The sequence below is a fragment of the Podarcis bocagei genome, assembly GCF_964188305.1.
Source record: "Podarcis bocagei genome assembly, chromosome: 3".
Lineage (NCBI taxonomy): Eukaryota > Metazoa > Chordata > Lepidosauria > Squamata > Lacertidae > Podarcis > Podarcis bocagei.
The window spans coordinates 103,516,104-103,538,996 of record NC_138127.1 but is presented as its reverse complement, the minus strand read 5'-3'; the positions used below and the strand labels follow the sequence as shown (position 1 = coordinate 103,538,996).

At 44.5% G+C, this 22,893-nt stretch overlaps 1 long non-coding RNA gene across 1 annotated transcript in view; it reads right to left on the bottom strand.

The window, feature by feature from the left end:
- The window catches only part of LOC308584301, a 184,607-nt gene that overhangs the window by 79,968 nt on the left and 81,746 nt on the right, over nt 1-22,893 (bottom strand). The gene's annotated exons all lie outside the window — the stretch shown is intronic.

Genomic DNA, 22,893 nt, shown 5'->3' with positions numbered 1-22,893 from the left:
AGCTGACCTTCTTGTACTTTTCGTTGGGGTAAACCTCGGTCCCTCCACGTTCTATATTTAGGAAAACATTGATCTCTTGTATTAAACTGTTGGTGGAAGGACTAATTCCTGTGCCTTTTATGTTAATTGAAATATTACGGAATTCCTTTTGGGCTAGGAGAAGAAACCTGGTCTTTTTGAGTAATCTCTTAAGAGCTGATTCCATCCCTTGCCCTTTTATCTGCAGAGTAAATCGGATCCGCTGTTCTGCTGAGTTGGGTTGCCCAGGGATTCCTTGGCCTTCGACATTCAGAGAATATTCTGTGATGTCGTTTTCCTCGGTAAGGAAGGCCTTCATTTCGCCGACTAACCTCTTTTTGGAAACTTCAGTTCCTTCAGCTTGTATGTTCAGTGTGAAGCTGACGTTCTTGTCTTCTTCCATGGGGTAAACCTCGGTCCCTCCACGTTCTTTTTTAAGGAAAACATTGATCTCTTGTATTAAACTGTTGGTGGAAAGACTAATTCCTGCACCTTTTATGTTCATTGAAATATTACGGAAATCCTTTTGGGGTAGGAGAAGAAACCTGGTCTTTTCGAGTAATCTCTTAAGAGCTGATTCCATGCCTTGCCCTTTTATCTGCAGAGTAAATCGGATCCGCTGTTCTGCTGAGTTGGGTCGCCCAGGGATTCCTTGGCCTCCGATATTCAGAGAATATTCTGTGATTTCCTTTTCCCCGGTAAGGAAAGCCTTGATGTCGCCGACTAACCTCTTCATGGAAACTTCAGTTCCTTCAGCTTGTATGTTCAGTGTGAAGCTGACCTTCTTGTCTTCTTCCATGGGGGAAACCTTGGTCCCTCCACGTTCTATATTTAGGAAAACATTGATCTCTTGTATTAAACTGTTGGTGGAAGGACTAATTCCTGCCCCTTTGATGTTCATTGAAATATTACAGAATTCCTTTTGGGCTAGGAGAAGAAACCTGGTCTTTTCGAGTAATCTCTTAAGAGCTGATTCCATCCCATGCCCTTTTATATGCAGAGTATATCGGATCCGCTGTTCTGCTGAGTTGGGTTGCCCAGGGATTCCTTGGCCTCCGATATTCAGAGAATATTCTATGATTTCCTTTTCCCCGGTAAGGAAAGCCTTGATGTCGCCGACTAACCTCTTCATGGAAACTTCAGTTCCTTCAGCTTGTATGTTCAGTGTGAAGCTGACCTTCTTGTACTTTTCGTTGGGGTAAACCTCGGTCCCTCCACGTTCTATATTTAGGAAAACATTGATCTCTTGTATTAAACTGTTGGTGGAAGGACTAATTCCTGTGCCTTTTATGTTCATTGAAATATTACGGAATTCCTTTTGGGCTAGGAGAAGAAACCTGGTCTTTTTGAGTAATCTCTTAAGAGCTGATTCGATCCCTTGCCCTTTTATCTGCAGAGTAAATCGGATCCGCTGTTCTGCTGAGTTGGGTTGCCCAGGGATTCCCTGGCCTTCGACATTCAGAGAATATTCTGTGATGTCGTTTTCCTCGGTAAGGAAGGCCTTCATTTCGCCGACTAACCTCTTTTTGGAAACTTCAGTTCCTTCAGCTTGTATGTTCAGTGTGAAGCTGACCTTCTTGTCTTCTTCCATGGGGGAAACCTCGGTCCCTCCACGTTCTTTTTTAAGGAAAACATTGATCTCTTGTATTAAACTGTTGGTGGAAAGACTAATTCCTGCACCTTTTATGTTCATTGAAATATTACGGAAATCCTTTTGGGGTAGGAGAAGAAACCTGGTCTTTTCGAGTAATCTCTTAAGAGCTGATTCCATGCCTTGCCCTTTTATCTGCAGAGTAAATCGGATCCGCTGTTCTGCTGAGTTGGGTCGCCCAGGGATTCCTTGGCCTCCGATATTCAGAGAATATTCTGTGATTTCCTTTTCCCCGGTAAGGAAAGCCTTGATGTCGCCGAGTAACCTCTTCATGGAAACTTCAGTTCCTTCAGCTTGTATGTTCAGTGTGAAGCTGACCTTCTTGTCTTCTTCCATGGGGGAAACATTGGTCCCTCCACGTTCTATATTTAGGAAAACATTGATCTCTTGTATTAAACTGTTGGTGGAAGGACTAATTCCTGCCCCTTTGATGTTCATTGAAATATTACGGAATTCCTTTTGGGCTAGGAGAAGAAACCTGGTCTTTTCGAGTAATCTCTTAAGAGCTGATTCCATGCCTTGCCCTTTTATCTGCAGAGTAAATCGGATCCGCTGTTCTGCTGAGTTGGGTCGCCCAGGGATTCCTTGGCCTCCGATATTCAGAGAATATTCTGTGATTTCCTTTTCCCCGGTAAGGAAAGCCTTGATGTCGCCGACTAACCTCTTCATGGAAACTTCAGTTCCTTCAGCTTGTATGTTCAGTGTGAAGCTGACCTTCTTGTCTTCTTCCATGGGGGAAATCTTGGTCCCTCCACGTTCTATATTTAGGAAAACATTGATCTCTTGTATTAAACTGTTGGTGGAAGGACTAATTCCTGCCCCTTTGATGTTCATTGAAATATTACGGAATTCCTTTTGGGCTAGGAGAAGAAACCTGGTCTTTTCGAGTAATCTCTTAAGAGCTGATTCCATCCCATGCCCTTTTATATGCAGAGTATATCGGATCCGCTGTTCTGCTGAGTTGGGTTGCCCAGGGATTCCTTGGCCTCCGATATTCAGAGAATATTCTATGATTTCCTTTTCCCCGGTAAGGAAAGCCTTGATGTCGCCGACTAACCTCTTCATGGAAACTTCAGTTCCTTCAGCTTGTATGTTCAGTGTGAAGCTGACCTTCTTGTACTTTTCGTTGGGGTAAACCTCGGTCCCTCCACGTTCTATATTTAGGAAAACATTGATCTCTTGTATTAAACTGTTGGTGGAAGGACTAATTCCTGTGCCTTTTATGTTCATTGAAATATTACGGAATTCCTTTTGGGCTATGAGAAGAAACCTGGTCTTTTTGAGTAATCTCTTAAGAGCTGATTCCATCCCTTGCCCTTTTATCTGCAGAGTAAATCGGATCCGCTGTTCTGCTGAGTTGGGTTGCCCAGGGATTCCTTGGCCTTCGACATTCAGAGAATATTCTGTGATGTCGTTTTCCTCGGTAAGGAAGGCCTTCATTTCGCCGACTAACCTCTTTTTGGAAACTTCAGTTCCTTCAGCTTGTATGTTCAGTGTGAAGCTGACCTTCTTGTCTTCTTCCATGGGGGAAACCTCGGTCCCTCCACGTTCTTTTTTAAGGAAAACATTGATCTCTTGTATTAAACTGTTGGTGGAAAGACTAATTCCTGCACCTTTTATGTTCATTGAAATATTACGGAAATCCTTTTGGGGTAGGAGAAGAAACCTGGTCTTTTCGAGTAATCTCTTAAGAGCTGATTCCATGCCTTGCCCTTTTATCTGCAGAGTAAATCGGATCCGCTGTTCTGCTGAGTTGGGTCGCCCAGGGATTCCTTGGCCTCCGATATTCAGAGAATATTCTGTGATTTCCTTTTCCCCGGTAAGGAAAGCCTTGATGTCGCCGACTAACCTCTTCATGGAAACTTCAGTTCCTTCAGCTTGTATGTTCAGTGTGAAGCTGACCTTCTTGTCTTCTTCCATGGGGGAAACCTTGGTCCCTCCACGTTCTATATTTAGGAAAACATTGATCTCTTGTATTAAACTGTTGGTGGAAGGACTAATTCCTGCCCCTTTGATGTTCATTGAAATATTACGGAATTCCTTTTGGGCTAGGAGAAGAAACCTGGTCTTTTCGAGTAATCTCTTAAGAGCTGATTCCATCCCATGCCCTTTTATATGCAGAGTATATCGGATCCGCTGTTCTGCTGAGTTGGGTTGCCCAGGGATTCCTTGGCCTCCGATATTCAGAGAATATTCTATGATTTCCTTTTCCCCGGTAAGGAAAGCCTTGATGTCGCCGACTAACCTCTTCATGGAAACTTCAGTTCCTTCAGCTTGTATGTTCAGTGTGAAGCTGACCTTCTTGTATTTTTCGTTGGGGTAAACCTCGGTCCCTCCACGTTCTATATTTCGGAAAACATTGATCTCTTGTATTAAACTGTTGGTGGAAGGACTAATTCCTGTGCCTTTTATGTTCATTGAAATATTACAGAATTCCTTTTGGGCTAGGAGGAGAAACCTGGTCTTTTTGAGTAATCTCTTAAGAGCTGATTCCATCCCTTGCCCTTTTATCTGCAGAGTAAATCGGATCCGCTGTTCTGCTGAGTTGGGTTGCCCAGGGATTCCTTGGCCTTCGACATTCAGAGAATATTCTGTGATGTCGTTTTCCTCGGTAAGGAAGGCCTTGATTTCGCCGACTAACCTCTTTTTGGAAACTTCAGTTCCTTCAGCTTGTATGTTCAGTGTGAAGCTGACCTTCTTGTCTTCTTCCATGGGGGAAACCTCGGTCCCTCCACGTACTTTTTTGAGGAAAACATTGAGCTCTTGTATTAAACTGTTGGTGGAAGGACTAATTCCTGTGCCTTTGATGTTCATTGAAATATTACGGAATTCCTTTTGGGCTAGGAGAAGAAACCTGGTCTTTTTGAGTAATCTCTTAAGAGCTGATTCCACGCCTTGCCCTTTTATCTGCAGAGTAAATCGGATCCGCTGTTCTGCTGAGTTGGGTTGCCCAGGGATTCCTTGGCCTCTGATATTCAGGGAATATTCTGTGATTTCCATTTCCCCGCTAAGGAAAGCCTTGATGTCGCCGACTAACCTCTTTATGGAAACTTCAGTTCCTTCAGCTTGTATGTTCAGTGTGAAGCTGACCTTCTTGTATTTTTCGTTGGGGTAAACTTCGGTCCCTCCACGTTCTATATTTAGGAAAACATTGATCTCTTGTATTAAACTGTTGGTGGAAGGACTAATTCCTGCGCCCTTTATGTTCATTGAAATATTATGGAAATCCTTTTGGGCTAGGAGAAGAAACCTGGTCTTTTCGAGTAATCTCTTAAGAGCTGATTCCATCCCTTGCCCTTTTATATTCAGAGTAATTCGGATCCGCTGTTCTGCTGAGTTGGGTTGCCCAGGGATTCCTTGGCCTCCGACGTTCAGAGAATATTCTGTGATTTCCTTTTCCCCGGTAAGGAAAGCCTTGATGTCGCCAACTAACCTCTTCATGGAAACTTCAGTTCCTTCAGCTTGTATGTTCAGTGTGAAGCTGACCTTCTTGTCTTTTTCGTTGGGGTAAACCTCCGTCCCTCCACGAACTTTTTTGAGGAAAGCATTGATCTCTTGTATTAAACTGTTGGTGGAAGGACTAATTCCTGCGCCTTTTATGTTCATTGAAATATTACGGAAATCCTTTTGGGCTAGGAGAAGAAACCTGGTCTTTTCGAGTAATCTCTTAAGAACTGATTCCATCCCTTGCCCTTTTATATGCAGAGTAAATCGGATCTGCTGTTCTGCTGAGTTGGGTTGCCCAGGGATTCCTTGGCCTTCGAGATTCAGAGAATATTCTGTGATTTCGTTTTCCTCGGTAAGGAAGGCCTTCATGTCGCCGACTAACCTCTTTATGGAAACTTCAGTTCCTTCAGCTTGTATGTTCAGTGTGAAGCTGACCTTCTTGTATTTTTCGTTGGGGTAAACCTCGGTCCCTCCAAGTACTTTTTTTAGGAACACATTGATCTCTTGTAGTAAACTGTTGGTGGAAGGACTAATTCCTGCGCCCTTTATGTTCATTGAAATATTATGGAAATCCTTTTGGGCTAGGAGAAGAAACCTGGTCTTTTCGAGTAATCTCTTAAGAGCTGATTCCATCCCTTGCCCTTTTATATTCAGAGTAATTCGGATCCGCTGTTCTGCTGAGTTGGGTTGCCCAGGGATTCCTTGGCCTCCGACGTTCAGAGAATATTCTGTGATTTCCTTTTCCCCGGTAAGGAAAGCCTTGATGTCGCCAACTAACCTCTTCATGGAAACTTCAGTTCCTTCAGCTTGTATGTTCAGTGTGAAGCTGACCTTATTGTCTTTTTCGTTGGGGTAAACCTCGGTCCCTCCAAGTACTTTTTTTAGGAACACATTGATCTCTTGTATTAAACTGTTGGTGGAAGGACTAATTCCTGCTCCTTTTATGTTCATTGAAATATTACGGAAATCCTTTTGGGCTAGGAGAAGAAACCTGGTCTTTTCGAGTAATCTCTTAAGAGCTGATTCCATCCCATGCCCTTTTATATGCAGAGTAAATCGGATCCGCTGTTCTGCTGAGTTGGGTTGCCCAGGGATTCCTTGGCCTTCGACATTCAGAGAATATTCTGTGATTTTGTTTTCCTCGGTAAGGAAGACCTTGATGTCACCGACTAACCTCTTTATGGAAACTTCATTTCCTTCAGCTTGTATGTTCAGTGTGAAGCTGACCTTCTTGTCTTCGTCCATGGGGTAAACCTCGGTCCCTCCACGTTCTATATTTAGGAAAACATTGATCTCTTGTATTAAACTCTTCGTGGAAGGACTAATTCCTGCGCCTTTTATGTTCATTGAAATATTACGGAATTCCTTTTGGGCTAGGAGAAGAAACCTGGTCTTTTTGAGTACTCTCTTAAGAGCTGATTCCATCCCTTGCCCTTTTATATGCAGAGTAAATCGGATCCGCTGTTCTGCTGAGTTGGGTTGCCCAGGGATTCCTTGGCCTTCGACATTCAGGGAATATTCTGTGATTCCCGTTTCCTCAGTAAGGAAAGCCTTGATGTCGCTGACTAACCTCTTCATGGAAACCTCAATTCCTTCAGCTTTTATGTTCACTGTGAAGCTGACCTTCTTGTCTTCTTCCACGGAGGAAACTTTTTCTGGAGAATCATCCCTTATGCAACCATCTGGAAACGGAAAATGGGATTACTTAGCAAAATCCATGTCTTAAATTCTAACACATCTAATATCAACCATCGTGGCTGAACTTTCTCTTTCTTCTAGATTGCCATCATTTCTACTGAATGGATATCCTCTAATAATAACAGGACTTTGGATACTCTTTTGGATACTCTCTAATAATAACAGGACTTATTTTCAGTGCATATTTTCAGTGCTTTTGAATTCCCGACTGCTATGTTTGAGTTTCACCATTCATATAAATCCTCTCAGTTTAATTAGTGTTCTTCTCTACCTAGTGCAGACGGGAGAAAGAATCACCTGGTGGATTCAGAGCAGAGTGAAAGTCAATCCTTGTAATCTGAATTTCATTTTCACTCTCTAACCTTCAATCTCTCATTGGCATATGATGTCTCTCATTCTATACTTTAAGATCGGTATGTATTCTCTAGGCCTCTATTAGGGCTTTTCCACTGGGATGTGGGTGGTGCTGTGGTCTAAACAACTGAGCCTCTTGGGCTTGCCAATTGTGAGGTTGGCAGTTTGAATCCCTGCAATGCGGTGAACTCCCGTTGCTTTGTCCTAGCTTCTGCCCATCTAGCAGTTCGAAAGCATACCATTGCAAGTAGATAAAGAGTTGTAGTCTTGGAGGTCTACATCCCAGCTCTTAGGGGACTTAAATGTTGTAGAACTGAGAGGTGAAACCATGGTGTGATAGTCTCTCCCAAATTGAGGCAAAATTATAGTCAATTGTTATGGCTTGGTCTCATAGCTCCTCTACTCATCCTCCACCTCAGAAGATGGAGTTTCCCAGGATGAGCTCCTCCCCCTTCCCCAGCACAGAAGCCCCCACCTTCTCTTCCAGTATCTTTCGCCACTTTCAAGATCCTATGAGATTTGGCAGAGAATGCTTCCTGCATACCAATGTCTCTATCATGGCTCTCACACAGCTGCCTGTCCCTCTGGCCCTGTTTTTCTCCTCCCCTTTGTTCAGAGCTCAGGTTACAGCAGCTCTCCCCCTCCTCTCTGCCTTCCAGTGTTAACTGTCCTCTCCCTATGCCAGCTTCTCCTCCTCCTGTCAGCACCTGAGCTTTGCTGACATCAATGGAGCTAAACCATTGGGTTTAAGGTTTAACATGAGCCAATAGAAGATGTGAATTTCAACTAGTGTGTTTGATGTGATTATTAATCCAGACTGGATTATTGTAACTCGCTCTACGTGGGGCTGCCCTTGAGACTGACCCAGAAACTCCAGCAGGTGCAGAATGCTGCAGCGAGACTCCTTACGGGGTCCTCACTGCGAGATCACATTCACCCGGTGCTATACCAGCTGCACTGGTGGAGTACAGGATCAGGTTTAAGGTGCTGGTTTTAACCTTTAAAGCCCTATACGGCCTAGGACCCTCGTACCTACGGGACCACCTCTCCTGGTATGTCCCACAGAGAAACTTACGGTCTTCAAATAAAAACATCTTGAAGGTCCCAGGCCACAGAGAGGTTAGGCTGGCCTCAACTAGAGCCAGGTGGAACACTCTGTCACAAGAGACCAGGGCCCTGCGGGACTTGACATCCTTCTGCAGGGCCTGCAAGACAGAGCTGTTCCACCAGGCCTTTGGCCAGGGCACAGCCTGACTCCCTCCTTTGGCAATCTTCGCGGAGCTCTGGCCCAATGGTTGCCAGTGGTTTAATTTGTTTGGTTTTTTTAAAAGATATTTATTGAGAAAAATTTTTGAATATAAGAAAAAATGAAAAATAAACATACAAAATAATAAGCAGTTAAAAACACACATTAATTTTCAATAACATAACTTCCATACCCTTATTTCCTCCAACCTCCTCATACTTCCCTTCTTTGTATTCCAGTTCAGTTTGTTAATTCAGCAAATCCTTACCATAAAACTTTTACCCATTTATAATCCTTTTTTCATATATCCTAAAGCATTACAGCTGGAAACCACTTAATTTCTATCCAACATCTTTCTAACATTCATTAATTTTACAATTTTTCTTTAAATAGTCTGTAAATTTCTTCCAGTCTTCTTTCACTGACTCTTCTCCCTGGTCTCGGATTCTGCCAGTCATCTCAGCCAGTTCCATGTAGTCAATCACCTTCATCTGCCATTCTTCCAGAGTGGGTAGATCTTGTGTCTTCCAATACTTAGCGATTAGTATTCTTGCTACTGTTGTAGCATACATAAAAAAAGTTCTGTCTTTCTTTTGCACCAATTTGCCGACAATGCCCAGGAGAAAGGCCTCTGGTTTCTTCAGGAAGGTATATTTAAATACCTTTTTCAATTCATTATATATCATTTCCCAGAAAGCCTTAATCCTAGGGCACGTCCACCAAAGGTGAAAGAATGTACCTTCAGTTTCCTTACATTTCCAGCATTTATTATCGGGCAAATGATAGATTTTTCCAAGCTTGACTGGGGTCATGTACCACCTGTATATCATTTCCATAATATTCTCTCTTAAGGCATTACATGCCGTGAACTTCATACCTGTGGTTCATAACTGTTCCCAGTCAGCAAACATAATATTATGTCCAACATCTTGTGCCCATTTAATCATAGCAGATTTCACCGTTTCATCCTGAGTATTCCATTTCAACAGCAGGTTATACATTCTTGACAAATTCTTAGTTTTGGGTTCTAACAATTCTGTTTCTTATTTTTGACTTTTGCACCTGGAAGCCAGTGGTTTAATTTGAATTAATTTTATAAGGAATGATTTTAGAGTGCTGTGTTGTGTTGTACTATTGTACTGTTTTATTGTTGTTAGCGACCCTGAGCCCGGCTTCGGCTGGGGAGGGTGGGATATAAATAAAATTTATTATTATTATTATTATTATTATTATTATTATTATTATTATTATTATTATAGCTTAATTTGGACTAAAGTACAGGTGCATGCTAGAAGAGATGAGATCACAAACTACGGAACAGAACCAGCTGCAAGGACTTTAAGGTTTGAACTTGAGAGAAGACTTCATTCAGTGCAAAAGACGGTGTAGGGTGAGGGGACCCTACAGTTTCTTTATATAAAGTTTTCTTCTCTACATTTATGATTCGGCATCCCTCCTTTCAATGTTAGTTGAAATTATACTTATACAAGTGAGGAGGGAATAAATTGTATTATAGATATGGAATATAACATTCAACGGAACTGTGTGTGTAAAAAAAAAAAGGGGTAAAGGGAGGGAAGCTCTATTTTGCAAAAGGTTTACGGTGGAAAATTAGAGCTGACTCTTCCCCATCCTTTATTTACAGAGTGAACTGAATAACCCTAAAAAGACTTGTAATTTAATTTAGTTGGAAGTATACTGTAATTACTCATTTGTCTTCAGTTGGATGCAAGGATGAAAGGAGTCTGTGAACTTGCCAAAAAAACTGATAAGGTTCATTATTGAGACATCTGCAGTTCAACAGACCACTCTTCTTCCCAGGCTGACAGGAAAAATAGTGAAAATAGGTTATTTATTGGGACAGAGTGACTTTTGCAGCTATTGTTAATAATAATAATAATAATTTATTTATACCCCACCCCTCTGGCTGTGTTTCTCCAGCCCCTCTGGGCGGCTTCCAACAAAAGATTAAAATTCATCAGATATTAAAAGCTTCCCTAAAGAGGGATGCCTTCAGATGTCTTCTAAAAGTCAGATAGTTGTTAATTTCTTTGACATCTGATGGGAGGGTGTTCCACAGGGCGGGTGCCACTACCAAGAAGGCCCTCTGCCTGCTTCACTGTAGCTTTGCTTCTCACAGTGAGGGAACTGCCAGAAGGCCCTCAGAGCTGGACCTTAGTGTCCGAGTTAAATGATGGGGGTGGAGATGTTCCTTTAGGTATACTGGGCAGAGGCCATTTAGGGCTTTAAAGGTCAGCACCAACACTTTGAATTGTGCTTGGAAATGTACTGGGAGCCAATGTAGGTCTTTCAACACTGGTGTTATGTGGTATCGGCGGCTGCTCCCAGTCACCAGTGTAGCTGCCACATTCTGGATCACTTGTAGTTTCCAGGTCACCTTCAAAGGTAGCCCCACATAGAGTGCATTGCAGCAGTCCAAACAAGAGATAACTAGAGCATGCCCCACTCTGGCAAGACAGTCTGCAGTCAGGTAGGGTTTCAGCCTGTGTACCAGGTGGAGCTAGTAGACAGCTGCCCTGGACACAGCATTGACCTGCGCCTCCATGGACAGGTGTGAGTCCAAAATTACTCCCAGGCTGTGCATCTGGTCCTTCAGGGGCTCAGTTACCCCATTCAGGACTAGGGACTCCCCCACCCCCATCCACCCCCTGTCCCTCAAAAACAGTACTTCTGTCTTGTCAGGATTCAACCTCAATCCGTTAACCACATCCATCCTCCAACCGCCTCCAGGCACTCACACAGGACCTTCACTACCTTCACTGATTCCGATTTGAAAGAGAGGTGGAGCTGGGTATCATCTGCATATTGATGGACACCCAGCCCAAACCCCCTGGTGATCTCTCCCAGCAGCTTCGTATAGATGTTAAAAAGCACGGGGGAGAGGACAGAATCCTGAGGCACCCCACAAGTGAGAGCCCAGGGGTCTGAGCACTCATCCCCCAACATCACTTTCTGGACACGGCCCAGGAGGAAGGAGCGGGACCACTGTATAACAGTGCCCCCATCTCCCAGCCCCTCTAGACAGTCCAGAAGGATGTTATGGTTGATGGTACTGAAGACTGCTGAGAGATCCAGCAGAACTAGGAAACAGCTTTCACCTTTGTCCCTAACCCACCCGAGATTATCGTTGAGTGCGACCAAGGCAGTTTCAGTCCCATGATGAGGCCTGAATCCCGACTGGAAGGGATCCAAATGGTCCACTTCTTCCAGGCGTGCCTTGAGTTGTTCATCAACCACTTGCTCAATCACCTTGCCCAAGAATGGAAGATTTGAGACTGGGTGATAGCATGTCTAGAGGATGCGGAACAGCGTGACCAAGGCAGTTTCTGTCCCATGATGAGGCCTAAATCCCGATTGGAAGGGATCCAAATGGTATGCATCCTCCAGGCATGGTTGAACCAGGCATGGTTCAGCAACCACCTGCTCAATAACCTTGCCAAGAATGGAATACTTGAGACTGGGCAATAGTAGGTGGATTAATTTAAGAAGCAGTTTAATGGTCGCCTCTTTCAGTGGGTCTGGGAAGGCTCCCTCACAGAGGGAAGCATTCACCACCCTGCAGAACCCATCTCCCAGCCCTTCCTTTCTCACTTTTATTAGCCAGAATGGGCAAGGTTCAAGGAAACAGGTGGTTGATTTCACTCGTCCAAGCAGCCTGTCCACATCCTTGGAGGTAACAGATTGGAATGGATTCCATGCAATTTGACCAGACAGGACTCTAGCACTCTCCCGCCCCAGTCCATAAGACTTTGCACTTCATATGCAGCAAAAGTCAAATATTTATCAATATCAGACAATCCTTTATATTGGAAATCCTTATCTCATGTTCAAAACACATTTACACACACCCTCATAAATCTGGAAAATGCAGCATAGCAAAGAGATGGTGTGAACAGGATTGGATGATGGGGCAGAGTCTGAGAAGGGTGACAGCATAGATCAAGGGAAACAAGAATGAAGGAGGGAAGTGTTGAGAGTAGGTGCAGAAGGAGAGAAAGAGAGAGGGTTAGAAAGGGAGAGGAGATGAAGCAACAAAGATCAGCCATATGGCTTTATTAGCCTTGAAGAAGAAGTCTTTAGCAGAAGTGGAGGAGAAAGCCATGCTAGTTAACGAACCCCAATTTTCACATTATGTCTGAATATTCTGATTTTGATCTATGCCTTACCTGGAGAAGCTAAGAGCATCCCTGAAAGGGCAATGATGTAAAAGATGCTGATCTGCATTGCTGAAGTTTGACTGGGAATGCCAAGTTGGAAACCAAAGAAGGGAGACCAAGAGTGCTCTCGATTTCCTATGTCATCCAAAAGACTGCATGCTCACGTATTTATAGGTCTGCAAACAGCACTTACACGTCAGCCCTAGGATTTGGTATCCTAAAAGCACTGATGTGTTAGCAGGAAGTCCAGTACTCCTCATGAAGTCTTGGAGCACCAAAAAGACATAAAATACAGCTCAATAATTTTAGTGTTTTGATTAAATTGTATTTTTCTTCCTGTTTCCTGCTGCTATAGTTCATGGCTAAAAGTAGTAAAATGAACTGAACAGTATGTACAAATTAGTATGGTGAGCACTTTGAGTCTCTTTGTCTTAAAACAAGGTTTCCTTGTTGCTGCTGTTTTAAAGAATAAGGCCAAATTTAGTATTCGGGGGGGGGGGACTGGGCAAAATATCTTGATTAGTTTGCTGTGCACTTTTGGTTGATGAGGCAGTCCTCAGGTTTTCTGGCACCACTGCTCCCATGACTGGCAAGAAGATGTGACCAAAAGGAGAAGAAGAAGAGTTTGGATTTGATATCCCGCTTTATCATTACCTGAAGGAGTCTCAAAGCGGCCAACATTCTGCTTTCCCTTCCTCCCCCACAACAAACACTCAGTGAGATGAGTAGGGCTGAGAGACTTTAGAGAAGTGTGACTAGCCCAAGGTCACCCAGCAGCTGCATGTGGAGGAGCGAAGATGTGAACCCGACTCACCAGATTACGAGTCTTCCGCTCTTAACCACTATACCACATTGGCTCTCAAAAGGAGACCCTTGTTGGATCAGACCAAAGGTTCATCCAAGATCCTGTTCTGACAGTGGCCAACCAGATGCACATGGGAAGCCCACCAACAAGACATAACCACAGTAGTGTGCCACACCCATAAGTGGTATTCAGAGGCTCTAATTATCCTCTCTGGGTGTTGGACCCCTGTTGCTGCTCTAGAAAATGGAGATGGAGCTGATACTGTATATTCAATGACAAGGCAACCTGGAATTGTTTTACCTTCTTCCTTCCTCATTTGGTTTATTGTTAAAAGCAACAATGACTGCCAATGTAAGCATGTACAAAGTAGTAGAAGACTACAATGCACTACAAATATTACAAGCTAAGTCCAAAGAATGAATACAAGCCGTGGCAACAAGGAAAGCAGCAATGCTCTCTTCAGATAATAGTGGAGGAAATCTCCAAAGTTGCACCTCATTTTGTGCTTCTTCCTACCAATTGAAGAATATGCATGGACTGCAGCCATGGACCCCTTCTTGCCTCAGTAATTTTTCCAAGATTTTTCTTCCTCTCAGGAAAGCATGATTCCTATACATCATACTATAATGCTATTGTGTGTCCATGGACACTTTCCATATGAAGAAGAAGCATGAAAAATATTTAAAATCCTCATTTTGGGATCACAGCAACAGGAGTGAAATCCCATTAGTTTACTCAAATGGTGAGGTGCATGGTAGAAATTTTAGCTTTGCCACATACAGTCAGGAGGGGTGGGACAGGCATGGTTCAGGGTCCTTAATATAAGTAATATACAATATATCTCTGTATCCAGGGAACCTTGAAAAGTTCCTTCAGCTCCATAGAGGAGGGAGAAAGGTTGTTTTCTGCTGCTCCAGAGAAGCGGACACGGAGCAATGGATCCAAACTACAAGAAAGAAGATTCCACCTAAACATTAGGAAGAACTTCCTGACAGTAAGAGCTGTTCGACAGTGGAATTTGCTGCCAAGGAGTGTGGTGGAGTCTCCTACTTTGGAGGTCTTTAAGCAGAGGCTTGACAACCATATGTCAGGAGTGCTCTGATGGTGTTTCCTGCTTGGCAGGAGGTTGGACTCGATGGCCCTTGTGGTCTCTTCCAACTCTATGATTCTATGATTCTATGATTCTATGATTCTATGATTCTATGATTCTATGATTCTATGTACTGCCCAGTGCTTCCTCTCCCTGGAACACCTTATCTCTTGAAGAATAAGGCACGGTGCTTTTCTTTCATCATTCTCCTTCTCAAAGGGACATTAATCCAAAAAGCGTACATGTAAGTAAATGTTAAGTTTTGAATATTAAGTCTTGGAAATTAGGTTTTGGAGAAGCTAAGGAAATCAAGTCTCTTAGAAGACAGGGAAGTTGTAATGTGTTCTGCTGTGGTTTTTCTCTCCTGCAGTAGAATTTGAGATCCCCTTCCGGATTCAACCATGTGGACTGGCATTATTCACCTTGCCCATTCAAAAATGAACTAAAACCTTTAATAATTATTGGCATTTGTCAGTGGTAATCCTAAGGAGTGTTTGGGTGATGGAGAATGCTGTTTCACAACTGGCATCTAAGTAAAAATATAAAAAGTTATGGTATTATTATTATTATTATTATTATTATTATTATTATTATTATTATTATTATTATTTATTGAAGTTCTCACCCTGGCCACTAAGGTTATTTTGTATATAGTTTTCACTTAGGTCCACGTAAATTAATTTAGGTGGGAAACCCACTTGGAGAAATCTATGTGTCGACTACTATGTCCACCCAAAACTTAATAATGGCAGCGAAGGTGGGATCTGATGGACATCAGAGCACAGCCAGATTCGGACACTCACTGAGGGGAATCACTGAGCTGAAACACTGAGCGAAATCGCTGAACAGAACCCAATTAAGAGCTGACTGTACTGGCTAGAGCACTGTGTTCCATCAATCATCGGAACAGTGGTTCACTTGTGCCTCTACTGCCATTTCCCCCAGCTTCTGAATCATGGGACTCCTACCTTGCTCGGCTCACCTGCTACCTCCAAGCAAACAAGCTGATGGAAGGGTCAAAGGAGCATAAGCGGGGCCTATTCCTCAGCCTCTGTGGGCCTAAGGTGTTCAGGAAGCCCAAGTTTTGGTCGCGCCACTAGCAGTCCAGGCAGCACCATGGGACGAGCTAAAAGAGAAGCTCAAAAACCACTACACTCCAAAACTGTCCAAAATTGCTGTTGCAATGCGTTCTACCACCAGGACCAGGCAGAGGGGGAGTCGATCAACAGCTACATCGCCACCCTCCGAAAGGCCGCACTGCACTGTGAGTTCTGAGACTTAGAACTCAAAACAAATTGTCTGCAGGGTTTGGAACAACCGCCTGCAACAGCTTCTTCTCGCCAAGCCAGACCGCACACTGCAGAAGACCATTGAGGAACAACCATCTGTTACTATGAAAGTAATATGTTAAGAAAGAAATATATTAAGATGCTATTATTGAGAGAGAGTTTACTAAATATAGTAAAAGCTGAATTGCATAAAGGCTGTGTGTGACCAGCGACACACTTAGTCAAAGTCTTGCATGTGCTGTTAAAATGCACTCAGATTATTGGTTGAGGTTTTCATGAGTAAAAACCAACTTTTAAAGAATTCTGAATTAAGAACTAAGAATATAATATATTCTGGAACAGCCCTCTTTTAGGCTGGCTGGACAGCTAACCATCGATAAATTAACAGCAAGAATAGGGACCTGGAATGTTGTTTAGCTTTTTTAGTATGTCCCTCCCATGAAAGATACCTCCTTGGACATCTATTAATTGAAAATTGAGATGGCTCTGAGTGTACATGCCAGGAGAGGTCTTAGGCAAAATAATTTTTATTTACCTGTTCACATTAGGCTGTGGAAAGTGTTCCAGAACAAACATCTTATATGAGAAAGGGAGATATTGAAGCTCTTTGTGTTGATTGAACCTCCAAAGTTGTCAAATGCATTAGTGACAGCAGAATTAAGATGCTGATAGACAAATACCTCAATGCTTATTGATACAGTCACCCAGTAGGTGATTCCTCCTAGGTTTCTCTTGGGTGAAAGGCAATATTGAACAAAGTTACCTTATGTATGGTTCCTTTGAAGGAAAAGTGATTTTTAATGTTTGCATGCAAATTGATGTATTAAGGTAAATGGAGAAAGTATGTACAATGAACCATGGTGAATAATTGGAAGAGGAAGAATTTTGTGTTCTGATTGTAACTGCATTTTCCCAGAACCATTTCTATCTGAAGTATGTAAGGTGTAAATGAACTTTTATATGGATGTATCAAAAGACTTTCAAGTTTATATTTGCAACCACCCAGGGGGAAAAGATATGAATTATCTGGGCATTAATTTTGAAATTTCCAAGTAATATCTGCCAGCTTCTGACGCCTGGTGGGGATTATATGCAATTCCAAGACATATGTTCTCTTGGAAAATTGTGCCTTTTATTGTTTAATAATATACAATCTTGCAGGAAGTGCAGAGAAAGTGGAACTTGGGTTTTCAAACCAAAATGCTAAGTAAAACAGAATGTTCTGAACACTGGCCCAAACTGAATGTAAAAGTGCATTATAATTTGTATGTCTGAATTACATAAATGTGCAGAATTTTATTATTATCAAACATGGTTACACTGACGCAAATTCAGGCACACTCCAGTTTAATATTCCTGTAACTACTTGATAAGAATTGTGTGTGTGTGTGAATCCATGTAGGAAGAGTGTTGGGGTGAAGTAGCAAATGTTTTTTATTGGGAAACTGTGACCTTAATTCATAAAGCAAATAACACCAAGCAAGCTTTGCCCTTCAGCAGAATACACTTAAGCTACAGTGTACACAAAGCTACAGTGATAAACAAAAGCTACAGAGCTTTTCTCTAGTGTAAGATTTGTTTACATCCTCTGTAGCATACGCAAGCAGGACCAAAAATGCAGGAGGAATCAGAAAGGATTCCATCAAAAAAAAAAAAAAAAAAAGGAAGGAAGGAAGAGGAAGAACACAAATGTACAATCAAAGTCCTCAACCCTCCCCCCATCTGCTCTGCATAGGATTGAATTAAATAGATATGCAAAAAAAGTTCAGTTGCACTCTGTCTCCTTCTGTGTGTGATATATACAGATGCAGAAATGAGTTTATATTTAGTCAGCATGAGTTGCTTATTCCTCCTGTTTAATAGGAATACCCTTTCTGACTGTCATCAGATGTTTTCTTATAAGAAAATTCAGCCATACAGCAGGTAGCACTTAACTTATTGTTGTACCATAATTATAACTGAACCACTGTCCCAAGTCAATTAAGTACGTGAATAAGTATATCAAGATTAAATCATTTGCAGATAAATAATAGATAATAATAGGGAAAACTGGGAAGGACTGTCCTACAGTTTATTCAAAAGGTCAATCAACTTTCAAATGCAGCCCAACAGAACACCCTTTCGCAGTAAATATTCTGCAGAAAGAGTTTAAGATAGAAGCATATCTTAAAAGGCAAAGGTAGGATAATCACAGTAATATGCTACCTTCCAAGAGGATCTCATTCTTTTGTGATTTAATCTCTGTTTGCAATTTGTGTGTGTGTATTCTACAATCACATTTAACCCTGGAGAAGAGCCAGCATCTGGTACATGTTTTTTATGTGTTTTTAAGCCTTCTGTTTGTGTGAATGATTTCAGCTGCCAGATCATCACCTGTGTTAGCTTGTTAACGTACTTCATCTTTGTGTCAGTGTCAAAAGAGAGAGAGAGAGAGAGAGAGAAGGAAGGGGGAAATATAATGATGATGATGTTGGGACTGAAGAATTTAGAAAGGACCTAAGAAAAGGAGGTGAAGTGAACAAAATGACAGTACAAAAGGGTGTTTCAGTATATAAGATCATATAGTGATAAAGTGGGCATAGCGCCTTTGGTCCTGAGGGCATTAGAGTACAGGGATGGGAATTGGCTGAAGAAACAGAAGGCATTAATGGGGTAATGGGGCCCTTTGGATGTCCAGCAGTCCTTTGTTGGGCTCAAATTGTCGTTTTGTGTGTGTGTATTGAATATATGCTATATGGTGATTTGTGGACCTAGTAGGTACCCAGAGCCATTTGCACATGGCGAAATATGTTTTTTATCAAGGTAATTTTATCAAGGTAATTTGTTAGACCCTGATGATGACCAACCCATAGCCTATTTGTCTGAAAAATTAACCACTACGAAACAAAGTTTGCCTCCCTGCATGCGAACAGCAGTGACTGCTGCCACTCTGATTACAAAAGCTGACAAGTTCACCTTTGGACAGGAAACCACCTGCATCACTCCCCACGCTGGGCCAGCATTGTTGGACATGAAAGGAACTTATTTTTCTATCTCCCTTTGCCAAGCACTGCTCCTGCACCCGCAGTTGCAGCTTCGAGTTACTGAGGTTCTTAACCCGGTTATGCCACCACCTATGGGAGAGAATGGGCCTCCAACACCTGACTGCATGTATTCCAGCAGGCCTGATTTGAAGGATGAAGCAAAACCCAGGCAGAATGAGATTGGACTGCTACAATTGATCTACACCAACCCCTTTGACTCACCATCTCTCGGTGCCCTACAGACGCCGCCTCACACTTCTCCTCACCACATCGGCTCAGCGCCCACCAGACGACTGCCCTGCTGGTGCCACCCCTGGAAGCTGGCATCTCTACGCACAGCACGAAAAAAATCAAGCGTCTTTCCCTTTGAATATGTAGCTTTGTATATAGCTTTGTGGGAGGTACCCTCGGTATTACAAGAAGAAGGTATTAGGAAATAAATATATCCCGGTGCCCAAATGATGCAGGTAGGGCTGTGGGGGGACATGGTTTTAGCCGGGATGGTAGTCTTCTGATTTCTGGTCATCGCTGTGCCCACACCACTTAAGGTAACTGTAATGGTTCTAGGGGTTGCTCGTGCGTAAGCCGGTGCCAACACCTGGCTGGGTTGCCTGAGTGAACCTTTCCTATCCGGACAGCCACTCACCCGTGCGCGGAAGCCTTCTGCGCAAGGAGGGCGTAGGCAGCGGAGGACCCTTCCTCCCCCCACTGGTCCCCGGCAAGGAGTCATGTGACTCCCTCTCAGATTCCCCCATCTGCCCCCCTTCTCCACTGGAGCTGAGCTGATTCCCTTCCCCAGAAGATGGGCTGCCTCTCCCAATCCGAGGACGCTCTCTGGGATCCCTCTGGAGCTCGCTCTCTCCCTCCGGCACTGATGGCAGTTCCCTAACATCCACTTCCTCCCCAGGACCCCTCCCACCCCCGGCGCAATTTTCCGACACAACCTCCTCTCTCTCCTCGGCTGACGATGTGGGGACTCCCCTAAAGGAGCCGTCATCCTTTTCTGAGGATTCAGAACCAGCCTCCCATCCGCTCGGATCTCTACCCGCTGGTTGACCTTCCCAGTCTGATTCTTCTCCCTCGGACACCTCCTCTCCCTCCTCTTTGGAGGCAGGAAAACCCACAAAGTCCCCTTCGTCGTCTGTGGGTCCAAATTCTTCCTCCCAAAATCTAGCTAATTGTTTGGGCTTATCCGGGAACAAAGTGTGGAATTCTTCCACCAGATACTCGACAGTGATTGATTCAGCAGGGACCCACGTGTTTTCCGACCTGGGTTCCCCCTCCCAGGCTACCAAGTACTCTACCTGGCGACCTCGCCACCTTGAATCGAGTATTTCCGTGGCTTCGTTACAGTGTTCCCTCTTCTCGACTCGCGGGTGGGTGGTAACCCCTCCCTCCCGTCCCGGGAATTCCCACCCCTCCCTGTACGGTGAAAGTACGGACCTGTGGAACACTGGATGTATCTTCATGCTGTTAGGTAACGAGTTTAAATGCCACTGGGTTCACCTGCTGCATGACCTCAAAAGGCCCTAGCCGCCTAGGCTGCAACCTCTTGCAGCCTCCCTTTAGGGGCAACCCTTGGGATGATAACCACACCCGGTCTCCCACCCGTATGGCCTCCCCCTCCCGACGGTGCCTGTCCGCCTGCCTCTTGTAAACTTCCTTGGCCCGCTCTATGTTCAGCCTGAGTTGCTGGTGTAAGGCCTCCATTTCCTCCACAAATTGCTCAGCCGCCGGTACGCTCCATCCTTCCTCCCCCCACCCCGGGAATGCCCTGGGGTGACACCTGTAATTGGCCATGAAAGGGCTCATTCCCCTGGACACGTGTTCAGCGTTATTGTACGCAAATTCAGCCAAAGCTAATTTCTCTACCCAATTGTTCTGTCTCTCGCTGACATAGCAGCGCAGGTATTGCTGGAGTATGCCGTTCGGTCTTTTGGCTTGTCCGTTGGTTTCCGGGTGCCTCGCCGTCGAGAAGCTCACCTCGACCTGTAGCAAGCTCATGAGTTTCTGCCAGAACCGGGAAGTAAATTGTTTCCCGCGATCCAAGATTACCCTCAAAGGAGCCCCAAACAGTTTGGCTGTCTCCTCTGCCGTTGCTGCATGTGAGCACGCTACAAAATGGCACATTTTGGTCAGTAGATCGACTACTACCATGACCGCTGTCTTTCCCCTTGACTTGGGCAGATCTGTCATAAAATCAATGGACACCACCTCCCAGGGCCTTTCCAGTGTGGGTAAGGGTTCCAGTAACCCCACAGGGGCCGCCCTTTCCCCTTTAGCCCTCTGGCATCGGTCGCACCCTCGTACATATTCTCTTACGTCTTCCCTCACCTTTGGCCACCAGAACTGCCTGGTGACAAGTAGCATGGTCTTGTGCTGCCCAAAGTGCCCAGCTGTAGGGTTGTCGTGGAGTTGTTTAAGTACCTTCCGCCTCAAAGTCTCCCGAGGTACATACAATAGCCCTTCCTTTTCCTCAAACCATCCATTGACTTCCTTTCCAGCCCTGAGTTCCCTGATTTTGGTCTGAGCAAACTCATCGTTTCTGGTGAGCCCTGCCAGTTCCTGTTTCCCAACCAACGCTCCCCCCCCACACACACACCGGTCCTCGGGGAACACGTGCCTGGTCTCTGGTGGCCCCTCTCCTTCCATGTACTCCGATTTCCGGGAGAGAGCATCTGCCCTTAGGTTTTCCTCTCCTGGCACGTACCGGATCTCGAAGGAAAACTTGGCGAACTCCTGGAACCATCTGACCTGCCTCTGGTTGAGCACCCGTGCGGTCCGCCAGTATTCCAAGTTCTTGTGGTCAGTTCGGACCTGGATCTTGTGCCGCGCCCCTATCAACAGATGTCTCCATTGCCGAAAACCCGCATAGATGGCAAGCAGTTCTCGGTCATACACTGTGTAGTTTTGTTCTGACTTGCTCAGCTTCCTCGAGAAAAAGGCACACGGCATCCAGTCCTGCTTGACCCCGGGCTGCAAAAGGACCGCTCCAATGGCGCGGTCGGATGCGTCCATCTATAGTCTCATGGGCTTCTCCAGATCCACGTGCAGGAGCTGCTCTGCTGAGGCAAACGCCCTCTTCAGTTTTTCAAAGGATTGCTGCGCTCCCTCTGTCCACGCAAACTTCTTTTTGCTAAGACAATCCGTAATGGGTGCTGTCAAGTGAGCGAAGTTCTTTATGAACTTCCTATAGAAGTTGCTGAAGCCTAGGAACCTTTGCACATCCTTTCTGTTTTTGCGGGCTTTCCATGCCAGCACTGCCTTCACCTTGCCCGGATCCATGGCTAGTCCCTTGTCTGACAGCCTGTACCCCAGGAACTCGACCTCCCTAGCATGGAATTGGCATTTTTCCAGCTTGACCCACAACTGATGTTTCTTCAATCTCTGTAGCACCTCCCTGACGTCTCTGACGTGTTGCCTTTCATCGTCCGAATAGATTAAGATGTCATCCAAAAAGGCTACACAATTCTTGTACAGCAGGGCCCCCAACACATGGTGCATGAAGGCTTGAAAGCAGGCCGAGCCCGATTGTAATCCAAAAGGCATGACTAAGTACTCAAAAGCCCCCAGGGGGGTGAACATGGCTGTTTTCCATTCGTCCCCCTCCCTTATCCTAATCAGATTGTATGCTCCCCTGAGGTCTAGCTTGGTAAAAATCTTCCCCTGCCTCACACGTGTCAAAATATCCTCAATCCTGGGCATTGGGAAAGTCACGGGTTCTGATACCAGGTTCAGGGCCCGGTAATCCACAACTAATCTGGGCTGATTAGTGTCCTTTTTGTCCACACAGAACACTGGACTGCCCCCACCGCCTTAGATTCCCTTATGAAACCTCTCTTAGATTCTTGTCAATGAACTGCCTCAGCTCCTGCATCTCCCGGTCGGACATGGCATACAGCTTACCCACTGGTAACTGAGCCCCTGGAAGCAGGTCGATTTAGCAGTCAAAGGGCCTGTGAGGGGGTAGTTTGTCTGCCTCCCTTTCACTGAAGACCTCCTTCAAATCAGCATATTGTGGTGCACCTGCCCAGGGCCAACCCCGCCACCCTGGCTACAGTCATTCTTGGCTCCTCCCCTCCCAGTGTTCTGAG